We start from the raw sequence: 12,568 nt of genomic DNA, 5'->3' as shown, positions 1-12,568 counted from the left end.
CTGAGAATTTTCCCATATGGAAAAAAGATATCAAGCTGCATTTTAAAGAAACACTCTGGACCCAGAGTAAAATAAATATAATGAAGTTGCATGTAATATTAAACCACTGAAAACCAAAGACAATGATAAAATCTTAAGAGTAGCCAGAGAGGAAAGAGCAACAAGATTAACAACTAACTTTCAACAGTAACAGTGGAGTAACAGTGGAGGCCAGGAGTTAATAGATGATATATTCAAAGCATTGGGGAAAAAAAATGGCAACTTAGAATTTTATACCCACTGAAAATATCCTAAAAGGTGTGAAAAATGAAGGCAAAATAAAAACATTTCCAGATAAGCAAAAACTGAGAGGACTTGTCACTGGCAGATCTATACTAAAGGAAAGTATAAAAAGTATCCTACAATAATTTGAGACTGAATGTTGAGAATGTAGGAGAAATAAAAAGGATAAATATGTGAATAAAATAAATAAGTTTTAACTATATAAAATAATAATGTCACGTGAGAAGAATAAATATATAGAACTAAAATGTACTATAACAATGGTATGCAAATTGGAAGAGTTAATGGAATTAAAATGTTGTGAAATCTTTAAATTGTCCAGGAAGAATGAAAGTATGAATTTACATTAGACAGATTTTGGTAAGTCTAGAATGTATTTTTTAAAATTTCTAGGTTGCCCTAAATAAAGTACATGCACTTATATTAAAAGAATGTAAAACAATACAATAGAAGGGAAATGAAATAAATAAATATAATCAATCAATCTAAAAAAAGGCTTGAAATAATTTAAAAAGAATATTAAAATCCAGAACAATTGTAGGAAGGAATAAGTAGGAAGATGATATATCAAAAGCCAAATATATCAATAATTGCTCTAAATGTATACAGATTAAAAGTACCAATTAAAAAAAAAGTAAGTTTTCAGACTAAATCAACAAAACTCAACTATATGCTGCTTATAGAGATGCAGCATTAATAATGTATGGATATAGAAAGATTGAAAATAAAAGAACAGGAAAACAAAAACTTTAAGAAAGCTGATATAGCTATATTAATATTTAAAAAGACTTTAAGACGGAAAATGTCACTAGAGATGAAATTAGACAAATCATAATGATAAAAAGTTCAGTTCACTGGGAAGATGTAACAAGTCCAAATTTATAGTCACCCCTAACAACTTCAAATATATATAAAACAATCCAAAGGAGAGCCAAAGGAGAAATAGAGAAATTTATAATCAAAGTAGAAAAATTTAATATATCTCTCTTGGTAACTGATAGAATATACAGAAAAAAAGTTAGTAAGGATATAAAACCTATAAACAATATGATTAACAAAATTGATCCAATTGAAACAGAGAGCACTGTATCCAACAATATATTTTTTTATTGTGGTAAAATGTACACAACATAAAACTAACCATTTAACCATTTTTACATGTATAGTTACAGTGGCCCATAAAGCAAGTGAAAACAAATTCTCAAAGGATTGAAATTATTAAGATTTTATTCTTTAACCAGAGTGAAATCAGCTAGAAATGAATAACAAATAGAGAACTTAAAAATACCAACCACCTGGAATTAAGCAACATACTTCTTAATAATTATTGTATTAAAAATAATCACAATGATGCAACTCAAATGACATGATTTAAAAAAATCACAATAAAAATATTTTGAATGTAATAAGAAGGAAAATATATATCAGAACTTGGGCAAAAACAAACAAACAAAAAGAGTGAAAATGACAATCTAATTATTCATATCAGGACCTTAAAAAAATCAATGAATTACCCCCCCCAAGAATGAAATCAATAAACAGCAAAGAATAATAAACTAAAATAAAAAATACAACAAAGAAATTCAATAAAGCCAAAAGTTAGTTTTCTGAAAGACTGAAAATAAACACCAAGTCAGACTGATTAAGAAAAAGACAGGGAAGGCACAAATTACCAATATCAGAAATGAACAAGAAGATAGTATACAAATACTATAGATATTAAGAGTAATCCAGAGGACTTTAAAGAAAATTTTATACCAATAATTTTGAAATTTAAATGAAATGGACAGATTCTGAGAAAAGAAAAAAATTATTAAAATTACGAGAAAAATATTAAGTATTTTAACCTGTATTTAAAAACTTTTGTCATTGAATTTGCAGGCTCACATGATTTCACAAATTATTTGAATTCCTTTAAGTTATTGAGACTTGTTTTATAGCCCAGAATAGGGTCTATGTTGATAAATGTTCTCAGGGCTTTTCCTATTGTGGTAAAAACATGTGTGTTCTGTGGTGTTGAATGGACTGTTGTGTGTGTCAATTAGGTTAAATTGGTTGATTGTGTTGTTCTGTTCTTCTGTCACTGACTTTCTGTCTACTTGTTCTATCAATTATTGACAAAAGGGGGTTGAAATTTTTTACAGTATTTGTTATTTTGTCTATTTCTCTTTTCCTCTGTCTGCTTTTGCTTTAGGTATTTTGAAGTTCTGTTATTAAGTGCATAAATATTTGAGATTATTATGTCCTCATGCTGATTCAACCTGTTTATCTTTTGGAAATGACCCTCTTAAGTCTGTGGTAACACTCTTTACTCTGAAATTGACATTGTCTGATATTTATGTAGCTATTCATACTTTCTTTTGATTAGTGTTAGCATGGTATATATTTTTCTGTCTTTTATTTTTTCACCTATTTGTTTCATGTAGCCAGCTCATAACTGAGTCTTGCTTTCTTATTAAATCTGACAATCTCTGCCTTTTAATTAGGGTATTAGACTATTTACATTTAATGTAATTATGACATAGTTGGGTTTAAACCTGATTAAAAAAATCTGTTTTCTGTTTGTCTCTTCTGTTCTGTTTCCTTTTCTACCTTCTTTTGCATTATATGAGTACTTTTATGATTCAATTTTATCTTCTTTCTTGACTTAGAAACTATAACTCTTTATTTTGATTTACTGTTTTAGTTGTTGCCTTAGTGATATTATATCACTTTGTGTGTTGTGTTTTATTTAATGTTTACCTTTGAGATGAAAATATTAATTCTTGACTTAATATAATTTGCTGCATTAGCAGGAATATCAGAGAAAAACCATATGATTTTCTTAATAGATACAGAAAATGTGCTTGATAAAATTCATCACCTATACATATTAAACTCTTAGCACAAAATGAACAGAAATGTACTTTCTTAATATAGTATAGAGCATCTATGAACAAACATACAGTATGTATAGTAGTCCTCCCCCTTACTTGTGGCTTTGTTTTCCATGGTTTTATTTACTCATGGTCAACCATGGTTTGAAAATATTAAGTGAAAAATTCCAGAAATAAATAATTTATATATTTTTTTAATTGTGTGCTATTCTGAGTAGTGTGATGAAATCTTGAGCTGTCCTGCTCTGTCCTGCCTGGAACATGAATCGTTTCTTTGTTCAGCATATTCATGCTGTATATGCTACTCACCTGTTAGTCACTTAGTAACAGTCTTGGTTATCAGATTGACTACTATAGTATCTCAATACTTGTGTTCAAGTCACCTTTATTTTATTTAATAATGACCCCAAAGTGCAACAGTAGTGATGCTGGCAATTTGAATATGCCAAAGAGAAGCTGTAAAGTGCTTCCTTAAAGTAAAAAGGTAAAAGTTCCCAACTTAGTAAGGAAAGAAAAAAAATCATATGCAGGGTTGCTGAGATCTATGGTAAGAATATCTTCTATCTTTCAAACAGTGAAGAAGAAAAACAAAATTTGTGCATAGTACGTATCGGGTTTGATACTATCTGCAATTTCAGGCATCCACTGGAGTTCCTGAAATGTATCCCTCAAAGATGAGGGGGGACTACTGTGTCATGTTTAAATGCTTAATTTTTAATGCTTTTCTTCTGAAATTGAGAATGAGACTAGGAGGCTGGTGATGATCACTTCTATTCAACATTTTACTGAAGGTTCCTCCAGCACAGTAAGCAAGATACAGAAATAAAAGGTACAAAGTTCATAAGGAGAAATAATACTTTCATTTTCAGCCAACATAATTGTGTCAACAAAAAATCCCCAAATATTTACATGTACATTATTAGAATTAAAAAATAAACTTAGGAAGACTATTTGATAAAACATTAATGCACTAACAGGTATTTTTATGTGCCTGAAAAAAAGTCATACAATAAAATAAAAGGATAACATCATAATAGCATCAAAATGTTAAACATCTTTAATAAAGTTAAGGAAATATTTGCTTGACCACTACACAAAACAAACTAAAATATTATTGATAGAAATTAAAGATGAGATCAATAAATAGATGCTTTTAAGATGTTAGTTCTTCCTCTACAGAGTCAAAACAATCTTTAAAAAAATCCCAGCAAATTTGTCAGTGCATATGAAAAAGCCAATTCTAATATTTATGTGGAAATGCAAAGGTCCAAGAACATCCAAGATAATCTTGATGCAAAACCAGGTGGAAAGACATACTCTGTCAAATAGCAAGCCGTATTATAAAGCTACAGCTATTAAGACAATGTGATATTGGCATGTGCTTACACTAAGAGAATCCAGAAACAGAACTATGTATATATGGATGTTTTATTTGTGTCAAAAACATCACTTTGGCACAGTGGGGGAAATGAGCCCCTTTCTTCAATGATAATGCAGTGTCAATTGCATATCCTCATAATAAAATTTGGCTTCTACCTCCGACTATACAAGAAAATCAAGTTTATGTGGATTGTGGGTCTAAACATGAAAGTCCAAATAATAATACTTCTAGGAAATAATATAGAAGAATATCTTCATGACCTTGGGGTGGGGAAAGATTTCTAGAAAAGTATACAAAAATACAAAAAGCACTAACCATTTAGGAAAAGACTGATACATTGGGCTACATTAAAATTAAGAATTACTATCTAAAGATACCATAAAGAGAATAAAATGCAAACCACAGAGTGATATTTTCAATACATGTAACCACCAAAAACTCATATCTTGACTGTATTAAGAACTCCTGTAAAACAATATGAAAAGGACAGACACGCCAATAGAAAAATGGGCAAGTGATTTGGATAGGCCTTTCACAAAGGGGGAAATGCAAATGCCCATGAATATATGACAAGATATGTGACCCCTTCAGTAATCACAGAAATCCAAATCTAAAACACAGTGAGCTACTACTGCACACCTACCAGAATGACTAAACTATAAAAACAACAAACAAAACAAGATACTAACAATGCCAAGTGCAGTTGGTATGAAACGACTTTACCTGCTTATTCACACCCTGCCTTATAAGAGTGTTTTGTAAAACACTTAGGCATGACCCATGCAAGTTGTGTTCACCCTACCATTCAGTCAATAGTAATGCGAACACATTGCACCAAAAGACATGTACAATATGCTCACAACATTATTGTTTGTAATAACCCCAAATTTGTTGGTTAATGGTAGAATGAATAAACTAAAATATATGTACTATACAATTACAAAAAAAAAAAAAAAAAAAAAAAAAAAAACCAAAGAAAGCTGGACACAAAAGAATACATACAGTGTTATTTCATCTGGCAAAAGTTCAAAAATTTCAAGTGAAACTAATCCATTGTGTTAGAAGTTAGAGCACTAATCTACTGTGTTAGAAGGTAGAGTCATCATCACGTTTGGGGAGGAGGGAGGGTAGTGTGTAGAGGGGGTGTATTAATTTTCTATTGCCACTGTTGCAAATTATCACAAACTTAGTGGCTTCGCTCAACCCAACTTTTTCCTATGCTGCGGTAGAACAGAAGTCCCACAAGCATTTCCTGGGCTACATCAATATGTCAGCAATGTGCATTCCTTTCTGGTGGCTGTAGTGGAGGATCTTTTCCTTGCCTTTTCCGTCTTCTAGAGCCTGTCCACTATCCTTGGCTCATGACCCCTTCCTCCATTTTCAAAGCCAGCAGGAAGAAGGCCAACTCCTTCTCATGCTGCCCTCCATCTGATTCTCCCTTCTCTATTGACATTTTCCTTTTCCACTTTTAAGGACACTTGTGATTACATTGGACCCACCTGGAATATCCAGGATAATTACCCCATTTTAAGGTCAATTGATTAGTGACCTTAATTTCATCTGAAACCTTAACTCACCTTTGTCATATGCCATGAGTCATATGTCAACATAACATATTGACAGATCCTGGGGATTAAGATGTGGACACTTTGGGAGGCCCATCATTCTGCCCACTACAAGGGGCATGAGGGGATTTTTCCTCCTTATTTCCTTTTCCTTCTTTATTTTAATTTTTTCCTGAAAACGACCTGAATTAGCAATTATTTATGTCACCAGACTGTTTTTTCACTACTGGATCTGAGTAATCCTTTTTCTTTTTCTGGGAAATACAAGTTTGGGGATTGGGGTTGGCAAAATAAATGGGTCTGTGTCCTGTTCTTTGTCAGAAATGGGAAATGGTGATTCTTTCTGTTCTGCCATGAGTGTGTTGATGCTATTTGAGTGTGGCAACAAAGTGAAAACACCCTGCTCAATTTCCTTTTGGAAATGTCAGGGGGAATCCATCTAACTTCCAACTTGTACTGCAGGCTGAGAACCTCCTCCTCCTCCCCCACCACCAATCTGTCCAGAAATTTCTATGTTTTTTGCCTCCAAATATGACCAGTGAATTGATTTCCTAAGATTGTATAAAACAGTATTGACTCTTAATTTTGTTTAAATCATTTTAATTAGGTATCAGCACAAAAGCCAAATTTACTCTGTTCTTATTTTAGTTGTGAAAATAAATTCCAGCACCAGCATCCATCCAGTAATGTCTTTGCCACCTCGTCTGTTGGCACAGATACTTCCTGAGACGACTTGGGGAAGGTACTCTGTGATTTCAGCATGTCGAGCACACATCCATGTGTTATGAAGACGTGGCACATATGGCAATTAGAAAAAAAAACAGTTTAAATTATTAGGACAAGTACATTTTGATTATATTCTTCCTCTCAAGTGTGTGTAGGTTTCCCTCCTAACAGTTCTGGGGGAGAAGAATTGCAACTAAATCTTGGATTGATTAGTTAATTTTTTTCTAGGCTAGCCTTTTCTTCTCACTACATCGTTTTCTTTCCTCCCAGTGAGATTTTGGTCCTGGACCCAATGAACACACTGTTGTAGGGGCTGTTTCCATATTTACATGCTCAACTGAACCTGTGTGTTCAATTCCCTTCTCCTCTTCCTCCTTCCTTTATTTTTGCAACTCCCAGTCTCATTCCAGGCATCTACTTTGTTTCTCACCCATCTCCTCCCTCCGAGGTGCTATGGGATGACTTACATGCTGGCTAATCACTTAGCCCTCTGCTCTTTTCCCCCTTTGCAGCCACAAGGTGAGCAGATCGGTTGGAACTTGCATTCACTCATGTAATTTAGCTATGTTTGCCCAAATGGCAAGATGAGGAAACCAGGAGAACCTGACAGCAGTGCTGTGACAAATAGTTTATAAACTATAGGAAACAGTATATATTGCATTAAGAATGCAGTGCTCCACACCTAGTGGCATTCATATCTTTTCACAGTCAGTCCTTCTGGATCATGAGAGTAAGGGAGCTGACTCTAGTGCTACCTTGGGTGTTTCTAAAACCTAGCGATCTCTTTTAGGTCAGGAATATGGGTCAATAAAACTCAGACTTTATCACTAAGTAAATCAGAGATCGAATAATAGTGTGATATAGCAGTAGAGCTCAAATTTTCTGGGTTTAATTATCACCTGGGCAACTTGTTAAAACACAGATGATTGATTATTGGTCATGATCAGTGGGAACACTTAGAGTCCCCATTCAGGTCCCAGCTGATGCTGAGGCTCCTTGTCTGTGGACCACATTTTGAGTCATACTGGGATTGGATAGACCAGTCACAGATACACATAAATTCAAGATGAAATTGTCTTTCTCTAGTAGGAATGGTCTTTCATCTCTAAAAGATTCTCATTAGAATTTGTATGAGGATTCTGTCATTCTGTTTAGCAGCAAGGATAGTGCCTAACACACAATGGGTGACCAATAAATGTGCCGAGAATGAATCCAAGTGAGAAGTGAAGATATGGAACAAAAGAACAAGCAAAAGAAGGAGTTTTCCATTAACTTACAAATATTGAAACTAACCTTTTAGAATGAAGCTAGCATTCCAGTTTGATAATCCCAGGGTTAGGAAAGGAGAAAGTAGCCACATTAAAGGAAACTACGTGGTGAAAAATAAAGATGGGATTTAAGAAAAATCACACAAATCCACAAATACAGGTCTGGGCCTATTTCCAGAATGACACTGGAACTGAACTATTTGTATCTCAGATGTGTCAGTACACCGATGTTAGTCTCTGCTTCTCTACCATTTCAGAGTCTGCCCTGTGTTGAATGCATTAATGCTCCACTCTAGAGCTTATGTGTCATTCGGGAAATAGTTGCAACTTTTTGGCAGAGTGGCAGACTAAATACCCTTCCCAACACTTCTGATTGAAACAAACAAAAAAATGCTATATGAAATATTAACAATGATTATTTTTAATATTTTGCAGAGATGGCATAAAAGGAAGAAGAACCAAAAGAAGAATAATGTTTTGTGACCTGTGAAAATGATATAAAGTTCAAATTTCAGTGTCCATGAATTTTAGTGGAACAGACACACCCATTTGTTTACCTGTCGTCCATGGCTGCTTTCATTCCACAACTCAGAGGTGAGTAGTGGCAACAGGGACTGTATGAACCCCATTATGCGTATGAAGTTAAATAAGAAAGAAACAATGCAAAAGAGTACAGCAAGGCTAAAAATTTATCTTTGTTGCTGGGTGAAGGGAGAAATACTTCTTTAGAATTAATAACCAACACTTAGCCTTCATGTGGATTTGAGATCAGAATTGGTGCTACCCATGTAATCTAAAAAAAGCTTAATAGGGAATTTAATTGAGAATGGTTCTGGGTTATTTGGAAGCTGAGTTGCTTCTCTCCTTTCTCTGAAGAAAAATAACTGCTACCCTTGCCTAAAAAATTGCAAAAGTTGTAGTTGCAAAGCAAATAAAAAGCTCAGTCAAAAGTTACAAAACTCACAAGAAAGCAAGGCAACATCAACAAAGGCTGGTGGAACAAATGAAGGTAGAATCAGACTCGTAAAGTCTTCAGTTACTGAAATTATTAGGCACATAGTTTAAAATAACTGTGTTCAATATATTTTAATAAATAAAAGGAAAGCTTTAAAATATGGGAAATAAACTATAAAAAATGACAAAGATGATTCAGATAAATTAGTGAAATTGAATTTCTCGAACTGAAAAATGTAATAATTGAAAAAAAAAAGACTCAGTGGATAGATTAAAGAGCAAGGTATACAGAGCTAAATAATAGATTTAGTGAACTAGAAGAGATGTTTACAATAATAATAGTAGCGAACTGAGAAGGCAGACCAGAGAGACAAAGACCTGAGTATATAAAACAGGGGTTAAGAGATATAGAGGATGGAATTAGAAGGTCTAACAGGTGTCAGATCAGAGATCCAGATAATTATTATGGGAAGAATGGAAAAGTAGTCAATCTATGAAGTGCATAATTATTGAGGGTTTTTTTCTAAATTACTTAGCCAAAATCCTCAGAACCAGGCAACCCAACATATATCAAGCAGGATAAAAATAAATTCAAATCTGTACAGAAAAATTGCAAAACGTCAAGGACAGAGAAAGATCTTAAAAGCAGCCAGAGAGAAATGACATACTATTTACAAAAGATAGTATTGAGACTTTTCAACAGCAACAATAGAACATAGTGGAAAAACATGTCTATGTTCTGAAATAAAATAACTCAAATTTGAGTTTTCTACAGAGAAAACCTCCAGGAATAAAGTCTAAATAAGAACATTTTCAGACAAATATAAATAAACAACAAACATTCTTATTGAAGGTTATTTTAAAGGGTAGACTTCAGGCAAAAGGAAAATGATCCCAGATGGAAGGCCTAGGACGCAGGAAGGAATTGTAAGCAAAGATGCCAGTAAATAGGTGGAAAGACAAAGCCAACATGGACACAAGTCACCTGAGAGGTTGCTGAGAAGCAGTCCCAGTGGCACGAGCAGGTGGTAAAGTGAGGAGCCTGGGAAACCAAGTGAACAGGGAGAACTAGAAGAGATGCTCTGCTGCACAGGAGCAGGGGCTAAGAGTGAGGGCATGGAAGGAGTAGAGAGTGAAAAGAATGCTGAGCAGGTTGGATTCCGGACTGCTGTCCAGAGCTTGGGCCATCCAACCCTTCGGGTCACCTGTCCTGAGATCTTGGCTCCGAGCACTCCGCTGTCCTCTTGGTGGTCCTTCCTGGACGGTCTCCCTCTTTGCATCAGTGCGCATGGGAAGAGCCTCTGAATCTGGGAGCACAAACAGCTGAGTTTATTCCTGCTGGCTCGTGGAGCCCTGAATGTCTTACCTCTGCTCTCTCTCCGTCCCTGGAACTCATTCCTCGACTGTATTTACCTCCTTTCTTCATTACTCCCCATCCCTATATCTATTTTTCTCCTCCTCCTTCCCAAGCCTCCTTCTCTCTTCTTCGCCTTCTATCCCAAACATTTCTTAAGTTCTCACTGTGGTATCGACCAGAGATCAGCAACTTTCCTGTAAAAGGCCAGGTAGTAAATAGTTCAGGCTTTGGGGCTCATACAGTCCCCGTCGCCACTACTCGCCTCTGAGTTGTGGAGTGAAAGCAGCAGCGGATGACAGGTAAACAGATGGGTGTGTCTGTTCCACTAAAATTCATGGACACTGAAATTTGAACTTTATATCATTTTCACAGGTCACAAAACATTATTCTTCTTTTGATTCTTTTCAACCCTTTAAAATTGTAAAACATATTCTTAGCTTGTGGGCCATACAAATAGGCTGTGGGCCCGTGGGCCATAGTTTACTGACCCCTGGTGTAGAATCCTAAAGAAAATATGAAGTTTGAATGACAGCCCTGCTTTCCTGCCTCGCTGTCCTTAAATGTGTGACTGACTCAGAATGGTGCGAGCTGCAGGTTAGAAGTGACAGGAATAATGATGAGAAAGGGGATATTGCCTCTGGTGGAGGTGGCATTGAAGGATGGGTGGGTTTCAGATGTCTGTAATTAGACTGCCCTGTTGGGCGACTCCCAACTCTTATTTCCTTTCCTTACTTAAAACCTCACTCACAGCACCTCGCCCGACTTTGAAAGACATGGGACTTTCTCAGCAGGCATAGATTTTGCCGCAGCCCAGATTCCCCTTTCTCAGAGGATCCTCCCCACCTGGGATTTAGAACCCTTGCTCTGGTCTGTAGGACAGGGTGAGGGGCTTGTGGGCGGCTGTGCTGTTGGGGGTTGAGATCAGAAATCTAGCTGAGTTTTAATCTCAGAAATCTTGGCTCAGGTAGGCGGTTCTCACAGCCAGCGTTCCCTGAGAAGAAGAGTGAATTCCTCCTTCAAGCTTCTTGCCAAGACCAGCCTAAGAAATCGAGGTGGATGCCCCATCTGGACCTGCTGCTGCCCTTTGTATTCTGTGGGACACAGAGTACCAGAGTGGGCTCTGTTTTTTCAATTTCAGTTTTTTAACTTCTATCCCTCTCTCCCCTTCTCCCTCTTTTCTTCCTTCCAATATTTAGCAAAACACCAAGGTACTGAAATATGAATTGATTGTGCAAAACAAACTAAAATTTGCCTTGGGGCTATATACAGATTTTTCATTTATTTCTGTTAACATTTTCCAGTCCTTGAGTGTGTGTATAAAGGGTAGGAGCCCTAATTTATCACAGTGACCATAAAGAGATGCTGTGGCTTTTGTCTTTGAAATTCTAATGATTAGATGGCATTGTTATTTAGAGCTGGGGCCTGAGGGCTGCGGGAGCCCTGCGGAGGACCCTGGCTCAAGCTGGCATTGTTTATAAGAGGGCAGGTCTTCACTCATCTCCCAACGCTGTCATGTAGTAAAAAGAACACTGAACTCGATCGAGCCTTAAGAACTGGATTAAGATTCCAGCTTGACTATTTGCTAACTTTATTACCTTGGGAAAATCAATTAACCTCTTAGAAAGTCAGTAACAGTTACCTATTCTTTATAATGGAGGCAATGAATAATTTTTAATTCATGGGGTTGTTGAGAGGGCATGGTGAGATAACAGATATAAAAGTGCTTTGTAAAGTGTAGAATTGAAGAACCTTTCTAGAGCGGTCTCCAGATCACCCAAGACTCTTCTGAACTTCCAAAGACCTTATTTGAGAAGAAGGCAATGAAGGTGAAAAAAGAAAGCTAAGTTACCCCTTGGTGGGCGTGGGACTCTGCCTTCCTGTTTTTCCCAGTACATCTTTCCTTAGTCCATAAATCTCTCCTTTCCTCAGTTTCTATACTACTGTTCTGCTATTGCCTACAAATTTCCATATTTATTCCTTCACAGGTACTATCAGTTCATTCCAATCCCCGCCCTCCACCCGCCGTGGAACTTCGGTCCTACTTTCAAGGCCTGCCCTCCTGCGCAGTGTCCTACAATCTCAGCCTGGACACAGAAAAGGATTGCTACTCTGAGTTGCACCCCATGGTGCACAATCATACAGTCTCTTTTGTGGTTATG

This window comes from Cynocephalus volans, chromosome 14, assembly GCF_027409185.1.
Source record: "Cynocephalus volans isolate mCynVol1 chromosome 14, mCynVol1.pri, whole genome shotgun sequence".
In the NCBI taxonomy this organism is placed as follows: Eukaryota; Metazoa; Chordata; class Mammalia; order Dermoptera; family Cynocephalidae; genus Cynocephalus; species Cynocephalus volans.
The sequence above is the reverse complement of the archived record's forward strand: the minus strand, read 5'-3'. Positions refer to the sequence as shown.